This window comes from Aotus nancymaae, unplaced genomic scaffold (genome assembly GCF_030222135.1).
Source record: "Aotus nancymaae isolate 86718 unplaced genomic scaffold, 86718_ANA_hifiasm-v0.15.2.pri h1tg000059l, whole genome shotgun sequence".
NCBI lineage: Eukaryota > Metazoa > Chordata > Mammalia > Primates > Aotidae > Aotus > Aotus nancymaae.
The window spans coordinates 38,177,037-38,187,039 of NW_026988473.1; the positions used below are offsets into that span (position 1 = coordinate 38,177,037).

The following is a 10,003-nucleotide window of genomic DNA, read 5'->3' on the forward strand; positions in this document are numbered from 1 at the left end:
CGTAGCTGAGGCTGGGGCTTGTGAGGCCCCAAGAGGCAGAGCTCAGACCACCTGCATAGCCGCTGGTGGTCTTCATGTGGATACTCATGTTCTGCATCCCGGACTCCAGCTGGCTCTCCTCGTCCTCCAGTAGCTTGCAGTAGGTGGCGATCTCAATGTCCAGGGCCAGTTTGACATTCATCAGCTCCTGGTACTCACGCAGCTGCTGTGCCATGTCCTGCTTGGCCCGCTGCAGGGCGGTCTCCAGCTCCTGCTGCTTGGCACGAACATCCTTGAGTGCCAGGTCCCCAGGCCGTGCATACCCAGGTAGATTGAATTATTAACTGTGATTCTTTACCCTTCCCTATATCGCTGCCCTTTGCCATGAGATTTTAGAGTTCCTTCCACAAAGGTATGACTGTCTCCTCCTTATCTTTGCCTTCAGGTATGTGAATCCCTTTATTTAATGAGATATTAGCAGATGTGATGGGGTTCAGAATATGCATGAGCAGTGGGGCTTCCCATCTTGCACTTCAGTGGTCACCATCAGCTTGTTAGTCCCAGAATAAAGATGAGAGTTATCTAGAGCAGATCCTTAGCATAAAGCAAAGCTGCCTCAGTTTATTAATAGATTGTGAGCCAGAAATAAATGCTTATTGTTATATGCCGCCAAGTTTTTTGTTTGTTAAGTAGAATTATTGCAGCATTGACATAAGGGCTAAACTTCACCCAAACTACTTTTATTGCTATTGCCCTTGCTTACCTAGCTATCCTCATTTCAGATAAGTCTTTCCTTGGATCTATGGCCTTGCTTTGGGTCATAAAATTTGCAAAGTTCTATTTAGCCCAAAGTCCTCCAAATATGCTATGCCTCTTTTCAATTGCTTAATGCCAAATATTGATAGAGCAATACAATTTAAATATTGTCAATTTTTAACAATATCCATTAAAAAATAGAGATAAAACATGTGAAGAAAATTCCTTGTATAATTAATTAATTGTAACAAAGGTGAGGAATAAAAGATACAAAGTAAAAATAAATAATATGAAATCATAATGAGTAGAAAACAAAAATACAGTAATAATGTATCAAAAATACCAGGAATGACAATACATTTGAATGAGTTATAATCTCCCAATTGAACTCAAACTCTCAAATCTTGTCCTTAAAAAAGTCAGGAATATATCTAGGAAAGGCAATAAAACAAACTAAAACAAAGTTTAAAATAAAGAATGGAACAATGATATAAGTGAATGCTAACAAAGAGAAAATGGAACTGGCAATATTAATGTCTCAAAAATATAATCCATAAGGGAAGAATACATAAAATGAACCAATTATTTTCTTTTCTCTTTTTCAATTTCTTTTTTTTAAAATTTTATTTTATTTTAAGTTCTGGGGTACATGTGCAGATCTTGCAGGAATATTACATAGGTATATACATGCTGTGGGGTTTGCTGCCTCCATCCCCTTGTCACCTACATTAGGTATTTCTTCTAATGTTATCCCTCTCCAATCTCCCCACCCCCTGCTAACCCTCCCCTAGACCCCCACCCCCCAACAGACCCCAGTGTGTGATGTTCCCCTTCCTGTGTCCATGTGTTCTCATTGTTCAACACCCACTTATAAGTGAGAACATGAGGCATTTAAACCAATTATTTTCTAAATGTACAAGTGAACAAGAAGTTATCACTTCCTTGGATTACATCATTGTTGTCTTCTGCCATTTGACTTCAGGTTGGGTTTTGCCAAAGGAAGATAGAGCAGTGGATAGAGAATAACTGGGGAATAAGCAAGGTATCATAACCCTCAATTTCCCTCTACAGGGTCATAATGGGTACGCTGTTCCCTCTACCAAAGCCATAGCTGCAGTCTGGCCCTTTTTACTGAGTCTTCTACAGCTACAGCTACAGCTACAGCTATAAAATCTCCAGTTCATGGAAGTGCCCTTTCACCTTGCTTCTTTGTGTCTAAGAGTGGTAATAACTTCCTGGATTTCTGTGGTTACTAACTCCAAAGTGGTTCACTATCTCTTGGTGGTTTCCTTTAATTAAGCCCACACCTGGTAAACAGATCTAGTATCAAAATGTTTTCCTTTATTTTGTTTGAGTGCGAGGTTTCCTGATGAGAACCTGACTCTGTATACACACACATATATATTTGCTTAATATAAGCAAATGTTATTTTGACTTTCCACATTATGTGAGATAAGCTTAAATTTCTAAATTGGTTATTCAACTGTCTATAAATACTTTTTATTTATAACTAAGTCAAATAGTAAACGACTCTGTGGTTAGCCTTCACATCTTAAGAGATTAAACCCTAGAATACAAAGTGGACATCATTGTGTCAATCAGAAGCATTCTTCTGAACATTAAAAATGCTCGGGTGCTTAAATATTTATTTTATCTTACTATATAACCATGTGCAGAATATAATTCTGGTTTATAGAATTTCTATTTTTTATTAAACTTTTTTTCCATAAATTCAAAAAATAGAGGTATTGCTGAACTGTGTTACCACTGAGAGTGTCTGCAGACCTAAAACCTAGCAGAATAACAGGGAAAGAAAATGACAAGAAAGTGAAGTAAATAGTTGTCATATCCAGGTTCAGCTTTGGCCTTCAGCAATGTTGTTATTTTGACAAGGTCTTCTCAGCTTGGACTTAACCACTCTCCATCACTTACCTACTAGTTTTTCTTTATTTTTTATGAAACCTTGTCTTAAAGCATTTCATTTTCATTAAGATTTTATTAATTGATAAAGCTAGAAATTGCAACGTAATTTATTTCAATACTCTCCTCTAATGTCTTTGAATCCCTTTTTTGCTGATCCATCAAAGACTTTAAAGCCAAGAATCTTGTCAATTATCACTGAATCTCCAAAACATCGCACTGTTTTACACTAATAATCTTTATTTATTGAGTACCTACTAAATGTCAGGCCCTGCCCTAAATTCTTTATGCATGCTGTCACATTTAATCATTACAATCTCTATGATGTAGGTACTCACTCTTATTTAACATGAGAGATTGTTCACTTAAGTTCTGGGTTGTCTTGTGGTCATTAGAAGGTGTACAATGCATGTTTGTTTGATATGTAAATTGGAATATCAACTACCAGTGAGAAATCAGTGGACATGTTTAGCTAGAGAATATTCTGTTCCAATAGGCCTGGTTATCTCTTTGTCATTCCAGTTGTCTTTGTAACAAAGAGCTAAAGCACCTTGTAAGTCAAAGAATAAATCGTGAAATTTTTCTTGATCATGATTTTACTGGTAATACAATTCACATCAAGTGGGTTTGAAAAATAGAAGTGGCTGAATTTTAAATTGTCTGTCTTAATCAAACCTTTCTTTTAAGTATATGCTCTTCTCTTGTATTTAAAGAGCACATATTGCTGTGGTTCTTAAGCTTATCCAAAGGTCACACTAAGATAAATTATAAGTGGAAAAGGGGAGAAATGGCATGGGAATGGAGTAAAGATTTGTAGCAGAGGGAAATTGCAGTTCCAGCAGGAAGATACTTCGATCAGTTGGGGACAGTCAAGGTTGATGAATATGAGGAAGAAAGTCATCTAATTTCTATAAATGCTCATATTTGTAGGAGTGAAAAAAGCAGATCCAATGCCCAGTCCCTCCAAAGCAGCCTTTCTGAGAGTGGAGAAAAGGGCCTAAGAACAGTCTGAATCCTCCTCACAAGTCCTATCTTTCACATAGCTGACAAGGTCTTATCTGGAGGGAATTGCATCTTTTCAGGGTGAGGGGATTTGAATAAAGACCACTGAGGCTGGGAAGCTGCAGTCTTGGTGTCAGACTCTTTTCTTTATTTTACCTTTCTTGGCTACCTTTTCTTTTATTTATTTGTTTCTCTGAATCTCCTAGCTCAGAGATTTTGACCAGAACCGTGACAGCTTCTGTATTTGTCCAAAACTCTTTTTGCTTAATAAGTAACAAGCCTAGAAGTCATGATGAAAGTCAATGTATTCCAGTTGATCCTATTTATCAATGTACAGCAATAACCTGAAGATTTGTTTCACTCACTCAGAAGTTTAAAACTTATTAATGCACCCTGTAAACGTTTTTATAACAAAGAGGATCATTTTAACACAATTATATACAATAAAATATTAGTAATAAACAGTACAGATTGAATTTCAATTTTTCTTTCTTCATCACTACTCTTAATTCTGGGCCTAATTCTTTCTAATTTTTCCTCTGCTCTAATTGCCCAGGTTTCTTCTCTGTATTTTGTGCAATGCTAGTTAACACCCAATACTCAGGCTTTCTTTCTTTTTTAAAATGAGAGAATTTTCATAGCATTTATGGTCACCTCGTAAAGATTATTCAGCATCCCTTGAGGATATGTACAACTGTGTTTAGGTTTGGGTCAATGCAAATGAGCAGAGCAATGTGTTTAATTTCTATATTATGCCTCTTTTCATAGACTGGAATATGGAAGTTGAGGAGAACCACCAGCAAACATGCAGATGAGGGCAACATGCCCAAGATGGAAGAGCAACAAAATGAGCAGGCTTTTGTCTTCAGTTCTGTCAAATAATTCTACCAACGTTGGACTCCCTTCTAGGAGATGAATAAGACAAACTTTGATCCTATTTAAGTCAAGCAAACCGTTATGTTTGGAGGCCTTACTCTTAAAACAAGCAAGCCTGCATCCTAAGTACTGTATTGTATCCTTGTCCACACCACTTTTCACTGGATTGGTTACTCTATATACCAAGATTCTTTACTACTAATCAGGCTCTTGATTTGTAAGTGCCCAAAGTTTGTGCTTTAGAGTTGCCATTAACCATATTTAAACAAGATTTTCTTCATTCCAATGCACCTACTGAAATCTCTTTTATATATTGGGAATAATCTTTCTTTGTTGTTATAGATCTACTGGGAGAGCAGCTTGCAGAAACAAAAGTTCCCTGAATGTTCAAATGGAGATTCTTTGGGAAGTATTTGTCTGTGCAGTCTCTTTAAAACAATCACCCAGCTTACGTTCTGTGCTCTAGATTACACCCCCCAAGTCAAACTAATACAGAACATGAAATTTGAACAAATTCTCAATACCATTCCCATTTAGCTTTTCTTAAAATTTTGTTTGCAGCATATTAGTTTATTTTCCTTTTAAAAATTGCTTTAATTCTCAGACAAAATCATTTTAAATTGCTAGTAAGCCCAGCACCTGGAGTTAACCATTTTTACTGTTTTGTGTTTTCATGCTTTATTTTTTAAAATCAACTTTGTAATACACACTTTTCACTTTTAAAAACTAACTCAACTCTATATTACATATAATCAAACAGGAATGCCAACTGTTGTAACAAACAACTCCAGCTGCAGTGCTTAACATAACTAAGATGTATTTCTCATTGAAACCATAGTTGAGAAAATTTAATAGGGATTTTTTTTTTTGTACTCAGTCATTCAGAGACCTTCGATCCTTCTAAGTGGCTATGCCATCTTCTGGTACTTCTAAGTCAATTACTGGATTCTCTGGATCTGGCTAACAGATAAGACAAGGTTTAGTATGGAGCCATGAAGAATAGCATAGAAGATTTCAGAAGTCATGCTTGAAAGGGATACCTATGACCTCTGTTTTCACACTATTGATCAACATTCAGTCATATGGGGACACCTAAATGCAAGAGGCTGGGAAGTGCAATTTAGCTGTGTGCTCAGCAAGTTGAAATGTGACAGTTTTGGGGAGTGTCTATATTATCTTTACATGTTCTCATGTCAATTCATATCTTTGAAAATCTAATTTTAAGTGATTATATAGATGAATTTTCCTACTATAATATTCACATCCCTGGCTCTGATTCCTGACTGTATACCCTGGCATCCATTTTTGGAAGGATCTCATTAAATTTCCATTTGTTTTTCTATCCATTTCTTGCTTCTGTTCTCTCTTGTTCCTTCAGCATCTCACTATAATGTTAGTGAGGAATTTTCCACTCTACACTTGAGCCTTAAAAAACGTAACTATTTCCCAAAAGTTGATGTGTACGTGGAATAATAGGTGGCAAAAATGACACTTGGAAACTGCCAATCATTCATTTTTAGTTGTCTGTTAATAGCTCCCAATTTTGGAGAGGGAGGGGAATTCATCCCCTCCATTGCTCTCAGATCATGAACTTCATGGAACTGACTCCATCCTTAATTCCAGGGATAGGAATTAAACCCCTGTCCAGTTGATTAAAATATCAAATTTCCTTTCCAAGTTTATTTCAAGGAAAGTAGAGTCTCCTTCAGAGTGGCTGAAACTTAGAAGAAAGAAAAGTCGATACATACCTAATTTCAACATTTGAGAGATTAGATACATCTTTTCCTGAAATCCATATACCAATTGATTCTTTTTTCAGTTTTATTTAAACTATTACATTCTAATTTGGGTTAGACTTCTTTCTCTCTCACCAAATAGTTCTAACTAATAATAAGCTTGAAAACTTGGGGAGTGATTCAGGTTTTATCACTTCATTGAAATGTCACCCCAGGGGAAAAAAGTGATATCCAAGAAGCAACAGAATATATCTAAAATAAGAAAAAGGACTCTTAAGGAACAAATCAGTAGAGTAGTACAGCAAAAGAGGAATAAAATAACAAACAGAGTGTCAAAATACGTCCATTGTAGAAAAGAAAAAGTTTGAAAGCTGGTTCAGTAATTAGTTCCAAGAATATTGAGTGTTTGTCATGGTTGTCATGGTATCCCTTTTTTCACATTGCTAGGTAAGCTTCACCAATAAAAACAGGAGCATAGCCTAAAGTTTCAAGTTAATGTAGCCCATTTTTGTAAGGAATAAATTTCATATCTCATGTTACCAAAAAAAAAAAAAAAGTTTAACACAGTGTTTTAGCTCAACTTCAGTAGAGATTGGGTGTAAACTTGGCAAAAAGGTCAGCAAACAAATACCCAGGGAAAAGGCAGTGATTCTCTAGAGAAAGATTTGGAAAGGCAAAACGGATTCTCCATTGCTATAATCTCAGAGGATAGATGCATTCCTGCATCATGAACTCAAGAAAGATTTTCTTTTTACACAGATTTCTGGATGAATACATGGTAGCTTACACCTAAAATCTAAGAAGTACTGCCTCTTAGACCATTTGAATCTTAATGGCACTGTTAAAATCCTGAAAAATTATTATGACAATTAAATATACCTTTGTGGGATATTATTCTTGTTTCTTGGAAAATCACACAAATCAGGCATTTGCTTGTGCAAGTGTTTTATGGAGATGATTATCAGAAATGAAGTGTCTCAGAAGCTGTGAACTTTAGGTGCTCAACTGCTTGATGTGCTAGTCTGAATGTTTGTTGATGTTGGGCAGAGCCACATATCTGCATACCGTGTTTCTTCCAGAGAAGGTCTAGTCCAATTTCCAAGTATGGATTTAGAGTGATCTGCCTTCAAAATACCAAGTATCTTGTAAAATTATATGTGCTTCCTTTGAAATACTTTGCCACAAGAGAAATGCCATTTGTCAATGTCATTGACAATATCCATGTTGTAAAATACAAGCGTTAATTTCTTTCCTCTTTAAAATAAATCTCAGCAGCATTTGACACTGTAGCCACCCTTTTCTTCCTGAATTTTGCAACCATGGAGGGCCCTGGATTGCAAGTTACTGAATTCTAGAAAATCTGGCTTAAAAAAATAAAGGGGTTTTATCAGTTAATTGACAAAACACAAATATGGAAAGATCAGAAGTAAAATGGAATGCCTTCAGATAGAATTTGTTCTGGGCTCTAGCTTCATTTATATACTGTCCTTTGAGTTCTGCCCTTCCTCCAAGAGTCAATTTCATTCATGAGTGTGTTCTTCATAATTTCAAGATAGCTTACAGCCAAATCTAGGGCAAATTTCTTTCTTACCTACAACTGGAAGAAAGGATAGCTTTTCTTTAATTATGGAAAAGTAAAACCCTGAGTTTTATATTGATTTAAACCGCTTAGAAAAGAATTGTATAGTCAAGATTAATGATATGCATTATATGAATTAAGCCAGGGCTACCAAAACCAACTACTGATTCAAGAGGGATAATATTATCCTGACAGATTCACACTAATTGGGACATTTTTTTTTGGAAATGGTATAGGATCAATCCCATACAAATTCCACGGATACCACACCAGGAAGAAGGAATGGAAGAGAAGATAGTGAAATAGAACGTGTATTGAAATTTTGGTAGAACCACACATCTCTCTCGTAGTGCTCACGACTGGCTCTCCTCCATTGAAGCTGTACATACTGGATGTTCCAGAGCTTGAATCTGGGCCCTCTTCTCTTCTCTATACTTTTCCCTTGATTGATATCACTTTTTCGATGACTTTAAATATTATCAATTGGTAAATGACTCTCAAATTTATGATTGTAGCCCTGACCTGACTCTTAAGCTTTAAACTCATTTATCCAACTTTTTACATAACATTTATATTTGAATTCTAATAAGCATCTCATATGTAGCATGCACAAAAGGTATTCATTTCCCCACATTAAGTTTTCTCCTTCCCTCACTTACTCTATTAACCCAACTTAGCAAATAACACTATCACCTAACAGTGCCAAAAGTTCTGACGATTATCCCTGATTCCCTTTTTCCCTTACTTCATAAATCAGTTCATCGGGAAATCCTGTCTGCTTTGTATTCAAAACATTTTGCAACTCTGATAGCTTCTCGTCTTTTCTGTGGTTACTTTCCTAGTCCAGTCTCTATTGTCTGTCAACTGAACACTGCAGTAACACAACTGGCCTCCTGCCTCTATTCTTACTTCCCCTATAATATGTCCGCAACAAAGGAACTTCAAAACTGTTTCTAAAATTTCATATATTATCACAGTCTGCTTATACTGGCTTTGCATAACACTGATAAGAAAATCCATACAAGTCTTTGTTCGCTATCTACTCCTCTAGTTAAATTTTATCTCATGTTCCACATTCCCACTGAGCCTCATGAGAATTAGCCAAGTCCATTCCTGATGGATAGGAACACTTGCCTTCCCTTATTTTTGAAGCACCTTTTCTCCAGATATTTGCATGGCTGACTCTTTCTCACTTGCATGTCTCAGATCAAACATCACCCCCTGTAGTGGATATGGTTCCCATCCATATCCCTTTTGCTCTCTGGTGTTCCCATCTCCTGCTGTTGGGCATATTATTATTAACAGCTCACAGCTGCCACCTTTTTCAAAGAGTTGTCCTCATCCCTCTTACCTAAGAGGTAGTGATCCCCCAACCATGGATGGAATGTAGCCAATGACTGATGTGGACATACAAAAGCCAACCCTCTTGCCACAGGTGACCAACATGTGGTGCGATTCATGTTCTAGATCTCTTGGTGGGAACAGCCTGAAGGGAGTCACACTGGGACCACATACCTGCTTTTCTTTCTTCCCCGGCCCTCTTTTCTCCCTGGTTGCCCTTCTCCTCAGAGTATACCTTCAACAAATCACTCATAGGAATCCTCATCTTGGGATCTGCTTCTCAGAAACTCAAGATTCCTCCTCTATTAGTCAGGGTTCTCTAGAGGGATAGAACTAATAGCATATATGTATATATGAAGGGGAGCTTATTAGAAGTACTGATTCACGTGATTACAAAGTGAGGTCCCACCATAGACCTCTGCAAGCTGAGGAGCAAGGAAAGCAATCTGAATTCCAAAACCTCAAAAGCAAGGAAGCCGACAGTGCAGCCTTCAGTCTAGGGCTGAAGGCCTGAGAGCTTCTGGCAAATCACTATTGTAAGTCCAAGAATCCAAAAGCTGAAGAACTTGGAGTCTGACATTCGAAGGTAGGAAGCATCCAGCAGAGAAGGAAGATGAAGGCTGGAAGACTCAGCAAGTCAGCTCCTTCCAGGTTCTTCTGCCTGGTATATACAGTTGTTGGTTTTCAAATAAATACATTACCCCAAATAACAGCTCTGCCTTCTGCATGACTGATGTTGCTATTATACTGAATGGTTTCACTGAATTTTCTGAGTGAAGTTAAGTGTAGACTATGATACAAATTGCCACGTAGA

The 10,003-nt window shown here is 37.0% G+C and overlaps 1 long non-coding RNA gene across 1 annotated transcript in view; it reads left to right on the top strand.

Annotated features, from left to right (window-relative positions):
• LOC135270202 (uncharacterized) overlaps positions 1-5,823 on the top strand; it is a 47,422-nt gene extending 41,599 nt beyond the window's left edge. Inside the window, exon 4 of the long non-coding RNA XR_010338410.1 lies at positions 4,426-5,823. This is a non-coding gene — a long non-coding RNA (uncharacterized LOC135270202). The remainder of the gene's footprint in view (positions 1-4,425) is intronic.
• The last annotated feature ends 4,180 nt before the right edge of the window (positions 5,824-10,003 follow it).